This window comes from Bemisia tabaci, chromosome 9, assembly GCF_918797505.1.
Source record: "Bemisia tabaci chromosome 9, PGI_BMITA_v3".
In the NCBI taxonomy this organism is placed as follows: Eukaryota; Metazoa; Arthropoda; class Insecta; order Hemiptera; family Aleyrodidae; genus Bemisia; species Bemisia tabaci.
This window is the reverse complement of record NC_092801.1, coordinates 8,935,203-8,958,224: the sequence shown is the minus strand read 5'-3', so window position 1 is coordinate 8,958,224 and position 23,022 is coordinate 8,935,203. Positions and strand designations below refer to the sequence as shown.

Here is a 23,022-nt window from a genome sequence, read left to right as displayed (position 1 = left end):
GGACGTAGGTTTAATAAGTACCAGTATATTTTTAAAGTGCCTGAGTTTTTACCGGCTTGCAATGGAAAAGATGAAAATCGGTCGAATGTACCAAAATTTTGGTGTTTAATATGAATTAAACTTTATTTCATAAAACTTACTCTTCTAGCTTAACTTAAATGTGAGGGTTTCTAGTCATGCCCACATATTAATGAGATGATGGTAGGGAATCGAGGATTAAAAATATTTATCAGCGGGCTGATTTTTGAAATTGGTAGACAAAGCAATAGACAAAAAAGACATAGGAAGTATAGAGCGATCCTATTGGTCGAAATGGATGGCTCCTATTGGCTCTTACAGATCAAGGGAGAAAATTATGGACTAACTATAGGGTTTCTCGTGGGCTAGTCCATTGCCTACCTCCTTTGTCGATGCAACCGCCCGCTTCCACCAATAGGATCCCTCCAAATCTCTTTTGTCTTTTTTGTCTATAACTTTGTCTATCAATCTCGATAATCGGCCCACAGATGCGGACCCTTCCGAAACAATATCGTTGATACGACAGCGATGAACCGCAGTAATGAAGAAACTTTCTGGTGTAGGCGCAGCTTGCAGGATTACAGATTACGGCATAATTAGAGACACGGGCAGATCTTGGATGTATGCGCTCATAAAGGAAAGTCCCGGTGTTTGTCTTGAGCGGGATTTTTCAGAGCGCTCCCGTGTAATCCCCTCGAACTTAAGCCCCACGGTAGCGCGAGAGAACGAAACTTGGAACAAACGCCTGGCTCTAACTCCTGTGACGTCGAATCCACTGCAGAGTTAACCTTAAAAATATACGAGGAGGTGTGGATGGATCAGCTATAAATGGACCACAAGACACGGTGTTAACGTGCTCTCTGGAAAGATTCTCCTTCAATTGATGATGGAGTAAGCAAAATTGGGTACTCAGGAGTCGCAATAGTTGTATCCAAATACATATACAACTATTGCGGCTCTTAAGTAGGTACGCCATTTTGCCTAAGAAAAGAACAACTTAATTTGGGGGAAAGGCTGCAAAAAAAGAAGAACAAAGGATAAACAAAACCCTGAACGTTTCAAAATAGTTACAATTTCATTTTCAACCGGAAAATAAATTAAAAATATAAACGAGCCGTCGCTACGCTGTTATTGCGAGACCGAGACACAGCGTCATGACGGATCGCTTTTATTTTTTATTTACTTTCCGGTTGAGAATGAAATTGTAACTGTTTTGAAACGTTTCGGGTTTTGTTTATCCTTTGTTCTTCTTTTTTTGCAGCCTTTTCCCCAAATTAAGTTGTTCTTTTACTATGTGTATTTTGGCTGATTAAGTTGTTTTTCATTTTGCCTAAGCATGTTATGGAAGGAAAATTCAGTAGCTTTCCGGACAATCATATTCAACACACGCTTAAGTATAACATGGGCCGGGATAATTCAGTGCGTTCAAAGCTATCTTTAACGAGGAAGGTACACTTTTCATCGAAGTCTTGTTGGATTTTTTGTAGGATTGAAGACAAGATGGACCATTAGAAATGGTACTAAATTAAGAACCACAATGTACATACCACATTTTTTAATACGAACTACAGTTTAGTTACAACGTACGTACCAGTGGCGTGGCGTGTTTTGCGATAAATCGATTGCTATTTCATTAAAACCTATGGTAAAGGATCGATTATTGAGGTGTTCGCTGCGAACACCCTGTTTATCGATCTTTTTCCATAGGTTTATATGAAATAACAATCGATATATCGCAAAACTCACCACGCCACTGGTACGTACCATTAATTTCCCTTTGCTCATATCGACGGCTTAAGTCCGCGATCACATATCGACGGTGAAACTACCAAACCACGTATCTCGTTTGCGGTATTTAAAAATCTACGCTCACATTTTATTTTTTTTGAAGTAGACCAAATCAATATCATTCCTTGAAATTTTCACGGAATTTTCTCCGCACAAAGAGGAAAAATCACAGAAATTTTCAAGACTGGCGATGTTAAGTAGTTTTTCATTTAAAAAATAAAGTATGACAGGAAGTCTGCGACGTCGCAAACCGAGATACGTGGTTTGGTAGTTTCACCGTCGATATCTCGTTTGCGGTGTCTGAAAATCTCCCCTCTATGTTATTTTTTAAAGGAGAACAAACTAACGTCATTCCTTGAAGTTTTTGCAGAATTTTTTTTCGCACAGAGAAGAAAAGTCACGGCAGTTGTAAGGAATTGCCGTTGAGAAATTTTCCGTTTTAAAAATAAAGTATGACAGGAAGTCCGCGACGTCGCAAACCGAGTTATGTGATGGACGACTTCATTTTACACCGTCGATATGTGTTTTTACCGATGAGTCAGAAATTGTCGTTCCTAATTAAAAAATGTGGTCCACCCACATATTTCTTTTTCAAAAGTTTGGACAAATACGATGGATCCATCACCATTTTCGATTTCTGCTCGTAAATGAGAGAACGACGGTTTTCGCTTACGTTAACTTCCACCTTCCGCTCCAGAAAAAATCGAAAATAATACGAGTCAAATCGAGCACTAAACTAATTCAAGTACAATTCACAATGAATACAATTTTCCTGATTCATAACTTTTTGAGAAGATTAAGGGTGCCTTGTGTCAGAGGAGGCCCAGTTCAAACCTCCTCTAATACATTGGTTTTATACATGTATAAAACCAATACTATAATTTGCGTATGCCCTGAGTTGCTTTCAATGCCTTCTGTGAGTTACATTAAAAGCAGTTCTTTCTATTTTTTTTTTTTTTTTTTTCAAAAAGGAGGTTTGAATTTACTATTTATCGTGTAAATTACGAGAGTTAATTTCTTATTCTGGATTGAATGTGAAATCCTTTGTCATGTTTAACATGTTTTACGAGAAGATATGATGAAAAAACATGTGATGTAGCGCTTGATTTCATACATTAACTAGTAGTACATTATGAGACTGCGCTCCTTAACTTTGCCGTAAATTTTGAAGTAGAGACAAACAATGTACGAAAAAGCAAATTCGGTACTCGAATAGAGAGCTGTCATTGTTTACACGTACCGGACACTTCAGTTACATGCATATGAATGAATAAAGTAGATTGCCAGAAATTTCACGAGGTCGAATCTTCAAGGAAGTTCACCTCTTCTCTTTTCTCAAAAACTAACATAAGAACTTAAACAAAAACCGACCTAGCGTTGAAATGTGAGCATATTTTCTGATTTTTAACGTGCTGTAAGTTCAATATTTGACCTCAAGTTTTCCAAATGTTCCGTATGCATGTTCCGTAAACATGTCAAAACGGTCCATACTCCATCACGCGGCGTGTTAATTTATCGTTATCAAATTTTTAAACATCTGCGTATTGTTGGCTTTCAAGATGAACATGTTTACGATCGTTTCTGCCGCGCTAAGAAAGAACACCGTATAAGCCCTCGTACGTTGTCAAATGTCCTGTAAAAATCACGAATTTGCCAGGAATTTTGTGACTACTGTACTTCCAATTTTTTAGATACTTTTGTTCGTAATTTTATTTAAAATATTTGAAATGTACAAGGAAGAATATTCAAAACTTTCCTCGAAAATAAATCATCTCTGAGTTGAAATTTGGCAACTTTCGAACGTTCACTCTACGTTCTTCCATTGTTCAGCAGTATATATTACATTTGCAAGGATACGACTGAAATATTGACTGAGACTCCTGCAACGATGCAATTATTCGTGCTTGGTGGCTGGTTATATTGCATACGCTGAAAAATGAAGGGGCGAAGCCTTTCATTCCACGTGTGGCCATCTGAGGTGGAATGGGAAAGAAGCACTATAGCGCACGCCCTGTGACAGTGTAACATGTTTAAGGTAAATGAATTTCGGACCGTTTTAAGACATTCCAGAATAATTACGTTTAGGAATTAATCAATTGTGTTCGTTATCTGCAAAGGCGATTTTTCCAGGTGTCAACATTTTTTTTCCTCCAATTAAATTCATCAAAAATATCGTGCCTAACCAAGAATCGATTGTCTTACATACTTTTAAATGAATGAAAAACATTGCCAATTTCCAAAAATTGCAACTGAATATTACAGAGGCCATCCATAGATTGAGTAAGGTTCCTCCCAATTTCTAGATCTCCCCCCCCCCTTTAGACACCCGCAAAGTAATCCTAGACCCCTCAACCCTCTCTGAGATAATTTCGTCTGAATCATTCCGCAAAAGACCTATAGTTACCTACGCCTCGCATAAAATGGTCCCCTTTTCTGCCGATATCCGTCCGTAACGTTCGTTGTTGATTGAACCAGATATGCCAAAAAATAGCGCATACTGCTATCTTGCCCAAAATGAAACGAATAAGTCTCTCTCTTATATTCTAAGGTAAAATTTGTAGATTATTTACCTCTCGAACGATTAATAATTGTTTTCTGGACGAGTATTTAACGTGTCACGTATAAAAGACCCGCTCGAACATTAGGTATCAAGTCAAATTCTTCAAAACTTCCGTTTTGGACTCACCGCTGCGGTATACTGATTTGAAAGACTCTAATTTAAGGAATTGCGACTGCTGAGCAACGTTACTGATGAGCTTCATTTTCAGGCCTTATTTTCAACGTGTGAACTTGAAAGTTAACAATTTTTGACTACTCGATAATCCGATAAACCCACGGCAGTACAATCTGATTGCGAGGGAAGCTGGCGGTGCTGTATTCGATTCCGTGGGCAAATGATGAAAAAGCTGAGAAGAATACACCACGAAGAGAGAACATACAACATTGCGGGAAAAACGAGGAAATTCTTACTGAAGCACTCGCCCCCAGCATTTCTAACATATTTACGTGGACGCACTCTTGGAAACAATTTATTAAACCACACATCAAGATTTCCCGGCCGCTTTCACTTTTCGAGTCCCGGGATAAGTGAAAGAACGATTTACAACTCAATTCAGCAGAAGTTGAGAATAGCTCTCCTTTCGCCTTTCTCGATGTAAAAATCTGCCTTGCTAAGAAAAAACGCCGTATGAGCCTTCAGACGTTGCCGTATTTCCATCGAAAAAAAAATTGCCTAAAAAAATTGTAAATATTTCCCCCCAAACTTTTCAGACAATTTCGTACGCAATTTAATCTAAAATATCTGAAAAATTCGAGGAAAAATATGCTTGAGTGTTGTCAAAAATACACTGAGAAAAAATTCTCGGCTTTTTACCAAGGTCCGTCGGTACCTTTACTATCTCACTTTTTTTACCAATTATTGGTAATTTTACCAAGACAAACTGGTTAGCTTACCTAAAAACCAGTATTTTTACTGTTTTTTCAGGTAAGAATACCAATTTTATTGGTAATCAATTCCCGATAACTTTGCCATTTTATCTCGGTAATTCTACCACAGTCGATAAAAAATATTGGCGTTTTTACCAAGGTCCGGTGAAAGTACCGAGAAAGTTCAATAATTTTACCGAGATTTCTCGGTAAAATAACCAATTCCATAAATAGTAATTTTACCAAGAAAAAACTGGGATCAAATAGAACCCTGAATTCTTGGTAATTTTACCCTTTCCTTAGTAAATACACCGAGTTTTTTTTTCAGTGTACATGTTAAATCGAGGGAAATTTGGCAACTCTCGAATGCTCATACGGCGTTCTTCCTTAGCACGGCAGAAATACCCTGTCGTCTACCGAGAGCATCTTGAAGGTGGACCTCCAAGCTCTTTTCTTCGACCGATGAAAAGTTTTTCATCAAATGAATGGTAACGACTCTGCAGCGTTGAACGATAATCATAATTACATTTAAACTTATCGACAGAATCCAGTGGCGTGGCGTGCTTTGCGATATATCGATTGTTATACCATTTAAACCTATGGAAAAAGATCGATAAACAGGGTGTTCGCAGCGAACGCCTTAATAATCGATTCTTTGCCATGGGTTTAGATGGCATAACAATCGATACATCGCAATTCACGCCACGCTACTGACAGAATCTATGTCGGTGGAAGAGGGGAGCCGAGATTCGCTCTTGGCCTGCCGCAAGGTTAGTAGATTAAAAATAATATGTCGATGACTAAAGCATGGTCATAACTCTGAAACAGCCGGAGTGGGTTTGTAACCCCTCTAAATTTTAAATAGAATAAACCTCTCCTCTCCCCCCTCCCCCCAGAACATTTGCATAACAGGATTTGACCCTGGAACCGTTACATTTCTTCGATTGTTCCATACTGCGATAAAACATACAATACATATACAATTTTTTAATAAATTAACAACCCTTGTAAAAATGGGCAGTAGAATCTATGTTCCAAAATACCATAAACCTACAGCCGACTGTAATATTTCCAATAGCATCTACAGCCGGCTACACAATTTCTTATAGCCTTTTATAGCCGATGGCGACTAAACAACTCACAGCCAGGCAATAAAGTGTATGCTAAACGTCACTAATTACGGATGCTAGGACTTAGTGAGTTTTTTGACTACTGCTCCCTTTTTGGGCCGTAGTATCTTGATTTATTTTGCGAGGAAAGCTCCGTACTTTTGATGGATGCCTGCCATTTCTAATATATTAGAGCGCCTTCAGTTTCGTATGATACTGTGCAATACCTCTGGTGTGAAATAGTTGCTTCAAGCGCCGTGGCACGCTGCCACGCGCTTGGCGCCTACAAACCTAACAGGGATACTTCACGCGTTGCGCAATGCGTGAAGTATCCCTGTTAGGTTTGTAGGCGCCGTTGTTTCGCCGCTCCGTTTTGCGTTAGGCTCTAATATTTAATCTGGCGAAGTCAGCGTTATTCAACTCATGATTTTGAAATGTTTGCACATCCTGTATGGATTATTCTCATTTTAATTGATGAAAAAAAATATGTATCAAAGGAAAATATAATGTGTGTTTTGTAAATATTAAGGTGGTTCCGTATCAGACTTAATGATTTCCAAAGCACACGAATTTCTACACAATTTCTTATAGCCTATTATAATAGATGGCAAAAAAGCAACAGCCAGGCGATAAAATGTAAAGCCCGGCGGTGGGAACTATAGTCCGGCTGCATAATTTTTTATCGCTTCGTATAGCCTGGCCGTATGATTTTCTCCGCATTCTACAGCCAGCTATATGATTTTCTGTAGCCTTCTTTAGCCAGCTATAAGAATTCCCATGGTATTTTGAAACGCAGCTCTTATCGCCAATTTTTACCAGGGAATAAAGGCAGAAACTTGATCCCGGTTTTTCCTGTGGGACGCCTGTAAGTGCGAGAGAGATAGTTCATGGTGGAAGAGAGATATTGGAACCGCTGTAAGAGATCAATCGTGTTTGTTCGCATCAAGGCTATTTCTCTTAATCCTACTTTTTTCTGGGATCAAGTTACAGAGTTCCAGAGATTAATTTTCATATCTTTTTAGTGCCATAAGGAAGAAGAATGTCACGGCTAGAAGTCACGACTCTTTGATTTCAACAAAAATTCCTTTAATTTTCATATAAGCTCAAGGACTCACGTCAAGTTGTACGAACTTTACACTGAAAAATAAACTTAAGGGCTTTATAGACATACCGACCGTTCCGGGCTCAGAAGTCGAAAGTTCCGGGTGCTGGAGCCGTAGATTTGATCGCTCCGGGTGCTACGCCCGAAAATTTCGGCTTCTGAGCCAGGAACGCGGACGGTACGTCTATACAGCCTGTAAGAACGGCTTCCCCGGCCGGATTTTTTTTTTTTTTTTTTTTTTCCTTTTTTTTTTCAGTGTAATGACCGAACCCTCGAATCAAAACACAACGGTGACGCCCCCTTCGCGGAGAAATTTCTTACTCATCGGAGCTGTATATACGTAAACCTCAAACTGTAAACTTTCTGATTCTCCTAAAAATAGTTCCAAATCAAAGCGCATACATTGTCCTGCATCTTAGCGCGGGAGATTTACGACAGGATGACAAGGATTACGACACCCGGGTGCACTGCCATGCTGCGGAAAAACGCCGTATGAGCCTCCAGGCGTTGCCAAATTTCCTCCGACAAGATACGAATTTATCGGGAAAATTGTAAATATTTTTCTTCCAATTTTTGAGACTAGTTTGTACGCAATTTAATCTAAAATATCTGCGAATTTTGAGGAAAAATATACATGGATTTCGTCAAAAAAAACATGTTTTATCAGGGGAAATTTGGCAACCCTCAAAAGTTCATACGGCGTTCTTCCTCAGCACAGCAGTGTAAGGGGCAAGTCCGAGACATGACGCACAGTGGATCGAGTCAATTACAGAGGTCGGACATGGAATTTTCGACAAAGACTACGAATTTTTATGCTTATTTCGTCACATTTTAAAGTTCAAGGGGTGCTAGTTGAAGAAAATTCCACGAGAAAACCAATGGAACCACTTTTAGAACCTCATGATTTGGTATAAACCGAGTGATAGGCGTTTAAAGTTTCCACATTTTGTCCGACCTCTCCTATTGACTCGTACCACCGCGTGACGTAGCTCGGAATCCCCGAATGAAGTCGTAAAATGCGACCCATAACAGGAGCGAATAAAGCGGCTACCTGGTTCAAAGGGGTAGCTACCCTTAAATTAAATTTGTTTGCGTGGAAGGCGCGCGCGGCTCCCCGTCAAAACACTTGACTTGGCTTCGCTAATTCAAGACTCCAATTAACGCTTGATTAAAGGAGCGACGGTTTTTTAACGTGAATTATTGACCGCAGCCAACACCCCCGCGACGAACCGCTTACAATGTCTGACTGGTAAATCTATTGTGAGAATCGTTTCTTTTAGTTAAGGATTCGTGCCCCTCTCTCTCGCCTTTTTGTGGTGAAAAGGAGGAAGTTCAGAAATTCGAGCGGGAGAAATTCAGAGGAAAGTTGAGTTACAAACTTTTCTTATTTTCAGCAGCTTTTAAACCACGGGGTTTTCCTTCACGTGGATCCCCACCTCGACCTAGAGTCCCTTTATACTGAGAGTCAAGACAATGTGAATCCATTTCTGATTGGTTCCCGTATTTTAGGCCTTCCCAGTGTCACAAACGGGAATAAAGATTACATTTTCACTGATTGCAAAGATTATAATCTGGAATGGACCAGGGAATCACGGTTTCGGCAAGGAACAAACGGAATGAGAGAAGGAACGGAGAAATGAATTTGAGAGTGGGCTGATCAAAGATTACAAAAAAGTTCCATTTCTGTAATCTTTATTCCCGTTTGTGACTCCATGAGGGGGTGTTGTCTTGACTCTCAGTATAAACGGACTCCACCTCGACCGCCAAAAGTCGAAACCGGTGCTCAACGAAAATGTCTTGTAGCAAACGTCCTATAAGAATAATTTACTACTTAAAATTTCCAATGACAAGAATGTCCAAAAAAATGTCCATGGCTAAGCAGTCCAAAAAAAAAATAATGTCCTAACTGAAAAATGCCCGGAAAAATATGTTCCGAGAGAAGATGTGTCCATTTCTTTGTAAGAAAATATAAATTTGGAAAACTCCAACGACCCAGTTTTCAAATTTATTCGGTCTGGGTAGGTACAGAGTTCTTTCAGATTATTTGGTATTTTTATTCACTTCTTCGGACAATTTTTCGGGAACTTTTTTAAGTAAGAAAAATAAGATATTTAATTTTTTTTTCTTATTGGACATTGCAGTTAATGGACATTAACTGCAGTTACCTGCAGTTGCAACCACCTGCTTCCAACAATGGTATCCCTCCATATCCCTTCTATCTTCTTTGTCTATAGCTTTGTCTATCAATTTCAAAAATCGGCCCGCTGTTTGACTAATTATCAAGAACATATTCATTGTTGAGTGGCAAACGAATCCATCAGGTATTTTTTCGACATTTCTGGAGTCTTTTTATATAAAGAGTTGAGACACGCGGCATATGGATGTCACAAACGGGAATAAAGATTACACAAATCGGACGTTTTTTACAATCTTTGATCAACCCATTCCCGAATTCCTGTCTCCGTTCCATCTCTCATTCCATTTGCTCCTTGCCGCCGCCCCCCCATTCCCCGGTCCATTCAAGTTTATAATGTTTGCAATCGGTGAAAATGTGATCTTTGTTCCCGTTTGTGACACCGTGAAGGCCTAAAATACAGGAGCTAATCAGAGATGGATTCGACTTGTCTTTACTCTCAGTATAGAGGGACTCTAGATATTCCCAGGTAAAAAACGGAGGTTTCCCTCTCTTAAACATTCTTCAAAACTTAAAAAGTAAAATATAATGGTAGAACAAAACATTCCATCTGCTTGGTGACGCACTTGACTGGATTCTACGTTAGTCTGACCACGTTTGATTCCCATTAATTCCGCCGCGTCAATATTGACGAAGTTTCTCGCAAGTTGATCGAGTCAAAAGCTCGCTTCATTCATCTTTCATCTCGCTCCGTGCCTTCAACTTCTCATTTCCTCATCACCTCTGCCCTGTCGGATTCGTTTCAACTCTTTCCGACGTCGGTTAAGTACCTGATGCGGCCCTGCATTGGAAAACGATCGTTCAGGTTGCACTGCGCAACTTTGAGAACATCACGCTGACAGCTTCTGTGGCGAGGCTTGAATGATCGATTATCGATATTTCTCCCATTTGAAGCTATGGTAAAGAATCGATAATTGAGGTGCTCTTTGCAAACACCCTGCTTATCGATCATTTCCCATAAGTTTTGATGGCGGATCAATCGATGTATCACAATGCTCGCCACGCCATTGATAAAAGTGCAATTGGCGAGGGTAAATTTGGCAATATTGAAAAGTAGATAAGTCCTTTCGTGGGAGGAACAAACGACGATTTCTACCCTATTTAAAATAAGGTCGTCTCTAGCCCTGAAATTGTGAAACATATATGTTTTTCGGTTTTTGAAGCATCCACAACATTCTGAACGTACGCTCATTTCCAAAATGGAGGTTATAAAATAATAATATTTTTTTTTTAATATCTTAGACGTCTTCATAAAGAGGGCAGACTTGAAGTACTTTAAACTCTCTAAGCACAACAATAGGTCGGGTTATTTCTTTTAGAATTTTTTTAGTGGTGTTGGGACTTTACGAACTTTAGGAACATTACGGCGACAGCCTCTGGGGCGAGGCGTGAATGATGGACTATCGATATTTCCCCCCATTTGAAGCTATGTTAAAGCATCGATAATGGAGGTGTTCTTTGCAAACACCCTGTTCATCGATCCTTCTCCATAGATTTAAACGGTAGATCAATCGATACATCGCAAAGCTTGCCACGCCACTGGGCGGCTTGCAAGTCGTATCGCAAGAGCCTCCAGTGGGTCATTTCATTGGCCATTCGATGGTCTTTTAATGTGTGCATTGTGCGAATTAAACAGACACAAGAGACACTCCATTGGCCTCTTGGCGACAGGTGGAAGCTTTTACTTTCGGGAATTCAACAGTTCCTTATGGACAATTATAAGGAAGCAACAGTCATCACTCCTTTTCCAGCTGTTGACCTTCCCCCATGGTAGATGATGAGCTTTGGGTGACGTCATGAGCCAAACAAGTTTCTCAAACTTCGGCTCGTTTGCAAAACGAAACTGCCAACACGTTGTTAAACATCAACCATGTAGGTAAGTCAACAGTAGAATGCTGAAGTCCCGAAAGTATGAGCTTTCACATTTTCCAAGATACCAGTGGAGGGTCTCTTGTCCCTGGAGTTAAAGGAGAGATATCGATGAGGGCCGTTTCTGGACCCAACGCAGCTGAATTTCCTCATCTCTACGATTTTTTGCGCATCGAAAATCAAAATTTTTCATGCATCATGATTGGGTCATTTCCAGTTGTAATACTGGCCTGGACATGGGTCTGAGGACCGATTTTCTATAAATGTGAATTTTTCGACATTCGACCGCAAACCCTTAAACCTTCATTTTCGCCAAAATCGGCATTCAGACCTATTAATAGACCCGTATTAGACTCAAAAAGAGACCAAAAATGGCTAAATCATGATGCATTACGTAAAATTTAGGCCTTTAATGCGAGCCAAAAATCTCAGAGGTGATGAGATTAAGGGTGCCATGAACCAATGCACTTCATGTTGAAATTCTTTTTGATTATCGTATGAGATCAGAGGAAAAATCAGAGAAATGTTCAGTCAGGAAAGACCAAGATTCTCCTGGTATTAAGACAATTTTTGATGGAAATTTGACAATATTGAAATGTACTTAAGTTCTTACGTGAGGGAAACGATGATATATGAAAAAAACGATATTAATTTGACATAGCCTTTTTTTTTTGTGTGGGCCCGAAAATGGCCCTTATCGACTTCCCTCCTTTCAAGGAATAATTTGTCTTCTTCCTTTTCTTTTTTTTTTGGCAGGAACTCTCGATTTAGTATCAAACCCTCACGAGAAAACAGAATGTGGTCCGCGACAACTTATCGAAGAAACCACTATTTTATTGCGAAGAAATGCGGGTTGCATACTCACTAATATGAAGGTGCACATAATTTGCTAAATTGTAGATCGTGTTTTGTGAAACCATTTAAGTCGAGAAAACGCTAATTGTTTCTGCTTTTCCTCTTCCTTCCCCTTATTAATTTAAACCATTTCATCTCGCAATTAAGACCAGTGAGATTATTGATTGATCTTCACCGCAGTGGGAAAAGAAAGAGAGTGGGGTAAGAATATACAACCTAGATAGGTTTTAGCGATTTAAGAAGCGTTAATCGTAATTTAAAACGCTCTATATCAAAGACAATTTTAGGGATAGATTTTTTTTGTGTTTTGGTCAAATTTGTCATTTTATCGAAAAAAATATTTCAAAGATTAGGATAAAAAACTACATCCGACCAATCTTTCATTTTTTCACATGAGAGGTCCAAAAATTTAGATCCAAATAAAAAATCAATACTCTCTTGAAAAAAAGTTGAGAGCACCTCTGAGCTCTGAGGGAATAGAACGAAACGTGTCGACGTCACTGTAAAAATTCTGAAATAAAAAACACGACTCATGGTTGCGCTTAGAACTTTTAAGTACTTCAAGTTTGCTCTCCTTATAAAAAGTCTGAGATATTTAAAAAAAAAAATGGTTTTATAACTGCCGTTTTGAAAACAATTATACGCTCAGAATGTAGAAGATGTTTCAAAAACCGTTCCAAAATTTCAGTGCTAGAATCGGCCTCATTTACGAAAGGGTACAAATCGTCATACCCCCGCGAAGGAACGTAACTACTTTTCAATATTGCCGCATTTCCCCTCACATATTGCATTTTTATCAAGATAATTTTGGGCATTTCTGACTAAAAATTTCACTGGTTTTTCCTCTGAGGTCATGAAAAAATCAGGGAAATTTTGAACAAAAATACCACGGACGCATCCTTGTAAAACATCTTATTTTTTTAGGTCAATTTTGCTACATTGGAATGGAGTTACGTTCTTTCGTTCGGAGAACGAAGAAATGTGTTTCATCGTCTGGAGTTCAAGCGCGACTAAAATACTATATCCTATGATGCAGAAAAATCAACTTTGAAAATAAACAAAGCGCAAATCGCACTTTAATCATTGTTTGTTCCTGAGGGGCATGGAGAATCCACAATATGGGATCAACCGGTCTTTTTAAAAGCTCCTCGAATCGATGTCAATTTTTTAATGTTTTTAAATTTACTTTTACAGAAATACACTTTAAATCAATGAGTAAGTACTCTATCCGCATCTATTTGCATCTGGATTAATCTTGCATGTGTGCGAAAAGCTTTGAGCGAGCTTAGCAATTCTGCTATAAAGTGAGAGCACGGTGCTCGAATCACGATGTTGCTTTGTCGGTTCATGCATGACTTGTCCATTTAATGTACATACTACCGTGCTAAAGAAGAACGCCGTATGAACATTCGAGAGTTGCTAAATTTCCCTAGATAAAACATGTATTTTTGACAACATTCAAGCATATTTTTCCTTGAAATTTTCAGATATTATATATTGAATTGCGTACAAAATTGTGTGAAAATTTTGGGAAATAATATTCTCAATCTCCCCGGTAATTTTGGTTTTTATCGGAGGAAACTTGGCAACGTCTGAAGGCTCATACGGCGTTCTTCCTTAGCACGGCAGTATACATGCTCATTCATCGTAACGCCTAGTCGAGTTTTTCTCTTCTTTTTTTCACCTCACGTTTTAAACATTCGTCCTCATTTTATCCAAAAAATAGGCCCTCAATTTCCTCCATACAGGGCTCTCAACCCAAGGAGAAACAGGAGCACTGTAATTTAAAACCTATGATTCACTTAAGTATGGTAGTGAGTGGGTTAGTCGAAAATATTTTTTCAACCTCTCTAACCCTTCTTTAGTTTGCACCGAAAAAAAAGTGAAGTTGATTGAGCATTCTGGATGTAGGAAAAGTGTGCGAGTACTTAAAAATGGCTTAGCTACCCGCCATGGCAGTTAGTTTGACATCCTGACATTCCTGAAATGACTGCTACAGCGGGTAATTCGGCATTTTTAAAGTTCTCGCACACCTTTTTTTACAACTAGAATGTTAAATCAACTTCAGTTTTTTTTTTTTTTTTTTTTTTTGGCGTGGCTCTTTTTTTTTGAAAGTTGAGAAAAGTTCAGGTCTCCTCCGCTTAAAATATGCTCCGATGTGGCCAAACCTATTGTCTTTTTGAAAAAAAAAAAAATAATTAATTTTTAGGGGTATCTGCTCGGGCGTTCTAAAGGGCGCACATCTATTCTCTCTCAAACAATATTGATATTTTGACTTAAGTATTGTCGTTTCTAAATGAAAATCATCGAATTGCGGTTCTTTAAGTCAAAAATTTTGCCGTATCTATAGCCGGAAAGTCACAAACGGCCAAGTGGATGCATTTTGCAATTCGGAACTATAAATTCTGGCTCTTCTGGAGAAACACTTACGTGCATAGGGAAACTAATGACGTCGTTTTTAAAGCGGGCTAGAATTTATAGTTTCAAATTGCAAAATGTAGTCCAATTTATGCGCAAAAACCACCCTCCGCCCCTTCTTCTTTCAAAAACAACGAAATGACGTAGAACATCGACTTAAAAGTGCAAAGTATCGCACATCTCTAACTCTAAGTTCGGTAGATAGAAAACATTTTAGGATCCTTCACCCTCTCGAGCCTCGAGAGATCACACGTTTGGAAATAAAGAAAGTTAGGAACTGACATTGATAAAAACACCTATCCCGATTTGCAAGACTGCAAATCTCCCGAAAAATATTGTTTTTATCGAGATCATTATTATTACAAAATGTTTATCTCGCGCTTCTGAAAGGCACCACTTTAGTCCCCCTTGACTTTTACTATAGTCTTCCTACTTCAGAGTTAAAATAAGTTGGACCCAGTCAAGGAAAGAAATCTTTATTCATTGCTAAAGCGCTCTCCCAATATTTACTCGATGGTGGGTGGGAGATTTATTTTCACCCGTGACGTAAGACGGTAAACTAAACGAGGAATTTGAAACGAAAATAAATACGCTAGCAAATAATGTTAGAATCTTTACCCCGCTTTACATGTCTTTGAATAGCTCTGCTGCTTTCAAACTACCTCTGATATTTCGAGATTTCTGAAGTATTGTTTAAGTTTATACGAGAGCTAATCCTCTTCAATTTTTTTTCCTCTTGCAAAAACATGTTATCTCCCCTCAGACTTAAAAAAATTATTTCTAAGAGTAAGTGGTTCATCAGTGCCTTGTAATAGCACTGCCTATACCGTCCTAAATCAAAACTTGCGTTGTACCATCAATAAAACCCAATACATAACTTACCATATTGTCAAATCATTAAAAACGTTTCCTATGTCTTTCTTCTTTTCAGATGGCTTCCTCAGTTGCTTGCTTGAAAAAAAAAAAAGTCTGAAACGATGTTGAATTTTTGTCTTATTCACTTTCTTCTCAAAATAAAAAAAAAGACTCAAATTGTAAGTTTGACTATTTGTTTCTCAAAATGTTCGTAAAAACTTTTCCAGACTGTGATTTAAATAACTCAGTTTAGAGTTTTCATGAACTAAGGCGCCGCCCTCTGTTATGAAAAGTAGCACGCAAGGAAAAAGACGAAAAATCAAAAATCAAAGGTAGGATGAAGTGGAAGTCATTACTACCCTAGTAGCGGAGTTGAAGTTATTTTCTCTCATTTTTCTTTTTTTAAAAGAGTGTAAAAAGAAAGGTAATGATTTATACGAATACAGATTTACATACGGATGCACAACGATTATAAGACGAAAATGGTGAATTATTGTTGTTAAAAATACCCATTTTTAATTATTCGGTCTAGTATGTAAACAATACATGAATGATTAAAGGTTCCTAATCTCTATTGTACAAAAACTGCCCCGAAAAGTTTTGAAATATTATTTCTTTATCATAAAGAATGCAATACTCGAGGAAAAATGGGAAAATTTATCTCTCGTTTATGCATAAATTATATGTTACATTTTGCAATAGTTATACAGCTGTTATATAATCTTTATGTCGATCTTCGTGGAAAAAAAGATAACTAAACACCGAATTTGTGTTATATAACCACTGTACGTCTGTATTGAAAACACTACTTTTATAAAAATTATAAATAATTTTTTGGGGTGTATAACTTTACTACTTTCATGTTTATTTAATTTTTTTTTTTAAAGATTTCTGCTACTAGGGCAACAACTATGGAACAAAAAAATCGAAAGTTAAGACCACAATGGACACCAAAATCCGATAAAAAAAACCAGTGACTTACCGTTGTGTTGCGAAGCGACAGGTGGTTGATGGATAAATGAAACAAGACCAGGAAGCTACGCATGGTGATTATATAAAAAGGGCGCGTGCGTCCCGTGATTCAACCCCCTACACCCGCCCTCCCCCTCGCCACCCTAACTTCTACCCCTCCTCGACTCAAATTCGTCTTTAGCGCCGCTTTAAACCACCCACAACATTTACCCTCCGGACGAGATATCCAAAAACGCGAAGCAAAGTTTACGCAAGTTTGAAATTCCTTATGTGTGTTTTATATGTCATCAACAATCGTGATCATCAACGACGGGTAGGAGAGCTAGGCATATCTAACCAACAATCGTGATCAACGCCAGAATGGAGAGTTGAGCATATATAATCAACCATCATGATTATCAACAATATAATGAACAGTTAGACATATGCGATTATTCCGCTGCAAACTTTGACCGCACCGATGATGAACTGTGTAGGATTTTGTTGATAGATCGTTCACTTATATCTCGCCTCCAATTTCGTCGTGTAGGCAAAAAATATACCAGGGAACGCAAATAGTTGTCTTTACAGAAACACACACCCTTAAAACTCAACAATGGAAAAATTGTATTGCCTGGCAAGTCTGATATTAATTCTTCTTTTTAGAAAAACAAAACGTGAAACTATAGATGTAAAATCAGCGGATTTCAAACATCCGACGGTTTTAAAGATAACGATTTTTTAGAATCCGCAAATCTCCAAAAATGATCCTACTTGGCAATGTTCCTTATTGATGCAAAATGTAGCCCAATTCATCAAATTTCAGACACATGCAAATCTAAATTTTCGGGCGATTTCTGTCGAGTTGAGGGGAAAATATTTTCGAGTTCCTCAAAAAAAATATGTATAAAAATATATGACCTCTGATTGCAACGTTATGCACCATAATTATGTTTTATTTTCAATAAATGTTTTTAAAAGCTACACCGAGGTTTTCTGAAAAGTTTCCGCGAATTTATCTAAATGATCTCAAATAAAAGAATCGAAAATTTCGACGCGATAGGTATTTATGTTCGTTCTATTTTCTTTCAAAGTAACCAAAAAAAATTAAATATCATCCGAGTTTCTCAATCGTTACAATGAGGATACCAATTTTCCTTTTAGTTATGGTATAAACTGGAGCAGAAAGTCAAGAATGATGACACGCAGTCCTATATCATTCCTACCGTTTTGTAGGCGCTAATATACGTATCATGCCAACTGACCGACTGCACTGCGTCTGGCGCGATGCGAGAAGTATTCATGCAGTCTTGTATAGGCGCTAATATAGGCGTGACGCCGACCGCACTGTTTGGCGCAATGCGTGAAGTATTCCGAAGGTCTTGAAGGCGCTAATATACGTTCAACGCCGGCCGCACTCTGGGTTTGGCGCGATTATTCTTTCGAATAATCGCGGAATCGAATAATAGAGCTTAAAAGACCTATGTTGTGTTTTGACGCCGTATGAGCATTTCAACGTTGCCTCGTTTCTCTCGATTGAATATTTTTTCGAGAAAAGTTAGGACAGTTCTTCATACCCACGACCATGATTCAATCTTTTCACTTCATTTATCATCAGAAGGTAAGACATCGATGATGACTTGTCAAAAAAGTAACCCAAACTAGCTTTAACATGAAAATGCGTTTGTTTTGCAACTGTTTCCTGTTTCGCCAATCTTCTATCTTAGGGTGATTCGATGGACGCCATATTTTGTGTCAGAACGGCATGCGATGTATCGAATCAATTGGTTCCATTTTTTCAGCTACTTGTTATTTTTTTCGAATTTTGAGATCGCAATTCTGTTGTCAGGAGACTAAAGCACTTACTTACCAATTTTAACAAAGAAATTCAACGTAATAAAGGCGTGGTTTTTCTAGAAAGAAAATATTGCATTCAAGTGCAGTTTGATATCAGTATTGAATGCGATGTTTTCTCGCTAAAAAAAAACACTAGAGGTAAGAGAGTACTTTAGTCTCCGGGCAACAAAATTGCGATCTCAAAATTCGAGAAAAATGACGAGTAGCTGAAAAAATGGAACCAATTGATGCGATACATCGCATGTCGTTCTGACAAAAAATATACGGCGTCCATCGAATCACCTTAAATTAGCTTTATTTTGAATTCGCGTATTCGTGTGGCAAATGCTATGGTTTCCAATCGCGCAATCCTCATATATTTTCTTAGACCTTTCGCGCAATCCTGGATTACCGACCCCGGAAGTGGGCTACTTCTGTAAAAGTTGTCCGGGGATGAAATAGAATGACGTGTGGATGCTTGTGGATCCGAAGAAATATTTCCCTTCGACAAGAGCCGTAATATCCTTTGAAAAGGCTTATCCAACTGTCAGAAGTTGATTCACCCCGGATGCGGTTATTCGATTATTCTGAAAACCCGCCTGAAGTTCACTGACAGGGGTGAAATACTCTGCTTTTCTTTGAGACCATCTTTACATTTTTATTCGAAGAGGCTCACATTTTCTAACAATCTCGTAAATAATGAATGAACGTAAAACTTGTGAATTTTTTTGGCTTCTCTTTTTCAAAGGGTGTGGATTCGATCGGCATGGATCGATCAAGATAGGTAAGGGATAAACTGGGGAAAAAACACATTGGATCTAGAGTCCAGACTCTTAAAAACATCGACAAGAAAAAATACTCTTGATTCAATCGGATTTTTGCTTAAATCAAGAACCAAACCTCCTAATTTGAGCGGATTTCGTTTTGATCGAAGCAAAAAGCTGATGGAATCAAGAGTATTTTTTCTTGTCAATGTTTTCAAGAGTCTGGACTCTAGATCCAATGTGTTTTTTTTTCCAGTGTAAGAGCGGGTGAGGGATTTTCACAGAGAGGAAAATCCCTTACCCATATTCTACAGGGAAGAAATGAAATTGCTAATTTAACAATTTTGTAAAGAGTCCGACATGTTTCAATGTATATTTTACAATAAAAAAATGTTAAATTATACTATCCCCGTGGTTAAATTAGCTTTCCAGTATTGAAAGATGTACTTTTGAAAAATTTCGAACATATTTGTTAACAACTCACTTGTTAAATCAGCAACCCATTTTTTCCATGTAAGAGGGGAAAGCGAAATGCAGATTTTAATATCTTGTGCCGACAATTGCACATATTTGTTTTCCTGAATCTGAACCAGAAACTTCCTACAATATTAACCAAATTTAGGAGCGTCCAAATAAACCGCCGCTAATTGATTATTGGAACTACCTGAGCGCATTGACCTCTGCACTGATGATCTGCCGAAAATCTGTTTTTGACAATTGTCTGTGCGGCCACTTGTAGACAACAATATCAACACATTCCGGGGAAGCAGCCAGTGGCGTAGCGCGCTTCGCGATATATCGATTGATCTGCCATTTAAACCCATGGAATAGGATCGATAAACAGGGTGTTCGCAACGAACACCTTAATAATCGATTCCATACCATTGCCTCAAATGGAAAAATATCGATAATAATCGATCATTCAAGTCTAGCCAACGGAAGCAACCACCACAGCAATTACTACCGCAACAGAGGCAAGTATGATTGTGCATCGGTGAAGGCCTAGATGCCATTTTCAAAATTGACATATAATTACTGCTGGGACGATAGAAGAGTATTTTCCAGACGTTTTAGCACGGTCAACACCAAAAAGTCAAGTCGGATGGGCATCACGACGTCCAAAGTTTACAGTTTACAAATTTAAACATTTTTTTAAACATTTCATACAATCGTTTTCGTGTCAGAAATAAAATTGCCTGATTAAATTTTGGCAATAGCTAAAGTGGCTTAATTCCTTTCTACTTAACGCGGTCCACTTGACTCCAAATTGGATGTATTTCTGCCAAACGGAACTAAGTGCATTATGGCATGAGCCCTGTTAAGTGCATATATTCTTATGGGTCATACGTATAGTTCTGTTTGGCAGAAATATGTCAAATGGACCACTAGACAAGGTACGAATTTAAACAATCTGATGCCCAAATAGAATTCTGATGGAATAGAACTGAGACGCCTCGTGCCATCTTGCCTTCAATTTTGCGTATATGCAATACGGACATCCATCAAGTACGAATAGTTGTATCTCTGCGCCGTCATCAAAGCGCTTCTTTTCTCATGCTCTATTTCCATGTTGTGTTTGTTTCCAATGGACCACTGGACAAGGCACGAATTTAGGCATTCTGATACATGTTTCCTGACCAGAATTTCTCGTAGAACACGAGAACTCGTAGCGACGAAAATTACCGAAATCAACTCCGAACGTAGATATTAACGTTTTTATTTCACATTGGTTACGAGGAATTTGAACTGCCCGCTCACAAGAAACCCAAAGCTCTACGTGCGTCAAATCGCGCACTACAACGGTTTCAGCAAGCCTCTCAATCGAGCAATATACATTTCCCACTATGTGTTGTTCAAACTATAGGCATTTTGCTATAACTGAGCCAAAGCGTCAAGATCGAGGTTGCCAGATTTTTATATCCCAGAGACTGTCATGATAACGTTTAGCGATCGATGTGAATCACGTGGAGCATTGAGTTTTCATGAGCGGGTGGTTTGAATTCAAGCATCGAGAATCATTAAATAGCTTCGGAAGGAGTTGATTTTTGTAATTTTCGTTGTGCGCATCGTGTTCTAAGTGAAATTTTGGTCGAGAAACATGTATCAGAATGCTGAGATTCGTACCTTGTCTAGTGGTCCATTGGGTATCGTCACCCTGGTAAAAATTGGCAGTAGAATCCATAGCTTCTGCAGCCAGCTACACAATTTCTTATAGCCTTTTATAGCCGATGGCGACTAAGCAACAGCCTGGCGATAAAGTGTAAGCTAAACGTTACTAATTACGGATGCTAGGACTTAGTGAGTATTTGGACTACCGCTCTCTTTTTGGGCCGCAGTATCTTGACTTAATTTGCGAGGAAAGCTCCGTACTTTTGAAGGATGCCTGCCATTCCTAATATGTTGGAGCGCCTTCAATTTCGTTTGATACTGTGCAAAACCTCTGGTGTGAAATAGTTTCTTCAAGCGCCGCAGTACGCTGCGGCGCGGCGTGGCGGGCGGACAGCCAGCGCTGAACGCGCATTGGCGCCTACAAACCTAACAGGTATACTTCACGCATTGCGCAATGCGTGAAGTATCCATGTTAGGTTTGTAGGCGTTAGTGCGCCGCCGCTTCGCTTTGTGTTAGGCTCTAATATCTAATCTAGCGGAGTCAGCGTTTTTCAAATCATGATTTTGAAATGTTTGCACACTCTGTATGGATTATTCTCATTTTAATTGATGAAAAAAAATATGTAGTAAAGGGAAATATAATGTGCGTTTTGTAAATATTAAGGTGATTCTATACAAACTTAAGGATTTACAAAGCACAAGAATTTCTACACAATTTCTTATAGCCTTTCATAGCCGATGGCGAAAAAGCAACAGCCAGGCGATAAAAAGTAAAGCCCGGCGATAGGAACTATAGCCCGGCTGTATAATTTTTTATCGCTTCGTGTAGCCCGGCCGTATGATTTTTTCCACTTTCTACAGCCAGCTATATGATTTTCTATCGCCCTCTTCAGTCGACTGTAAGAACTCCTATGGTATTTTGAAATGCAGCTCCTATCGCCAATTTTTACCAGGGCAGCCCACTGATTCCTCTTAACCTCCTCCACGTGGCCACAAAAATAAATAAATAAGTAAAATACAGAACACTCAGCCCGGAGTTCCATCATCAAGAGTATGATTTGATATAATAGTTGCCTACGAAGCTTATGCATTTCTTTAATGTTACCTCCTCCGCATTGCTGGATTCCTAATGAGCGCTCATTAGCTTAAGACCGAAGTTGGATCGACAAGAGCGAGACAAGGCTCTCGAACGAGTGCCCTCGAAGGCGATCACCTATAAAAGCCCACCCTCCTCCGGATTTCCATCGGTGCGTTAAGGACTCCTCGTCGCGGGTTTTGACTCGCAGCTCGGCACCGGGACCGGGTCAAATGGGTCTAACGACCGATCGTGGTTTTCCATTACTGCCCGCTGGGCTCTCGACGCGCGTTGCGCGACGTCCCCCGAACCACCGTTGCCAAATCATCGAGAATAGAGCCCGTTTCTGCTGTGATAGCGAAGAGAGCCGTAAGTGCAAGATTTTCGAAATCGAGTTTCCTTCAAAATTCGCCTAAACTCTTTTACATTGAATTACTACAGATAAAACAGCAAAATTCATCCTAATTTAATGAAAACGAGACGTATGAGAAAGCCGTAAGTGCACAAAAAATGACATAGTTTTTTCAAGACAGCCGCAGGTGCATGAGAGCCAATGAAAACAGTGCTTTCCAGTAAAGTGCCGCCCTCTTCTGCCAATTTCTAACCTGAAAATGCGTTTGTTGTGCGTCCAAAACGCAACCACGAAAGCAAGC

General features: G+C 38.9%; 1 protein-coding gene across 4 annotated transcripts in view; it reads right to left on the bottom strand.

The window, feature by feature from the left end:
• Nucleotides 1-16,681, bottom strand: part of CCAP (Crustacean cardioactive peptide) — a 60,384-nt gene extending 43,703 nt beyond the window's left edge. For 3 of the 4 annotated variants that reach the window (XM_072304109.1, XM_072304107.1, XM_072304108.1), the window contains exon 1: nucleotides 16,617-16,681. The gene's annotated coding sequence lies outside the window, so the exon portion shown is untranslated. The remainder of the gene's footprint in view (nucleotides 1-16,616) is intronic. The other variant, XM_072304110.1, reaches the window with a different exon arrangement.
• Between the last annotated feature and the right edge of the window lie 6,341 nt (nucleotides 16,682-23,022).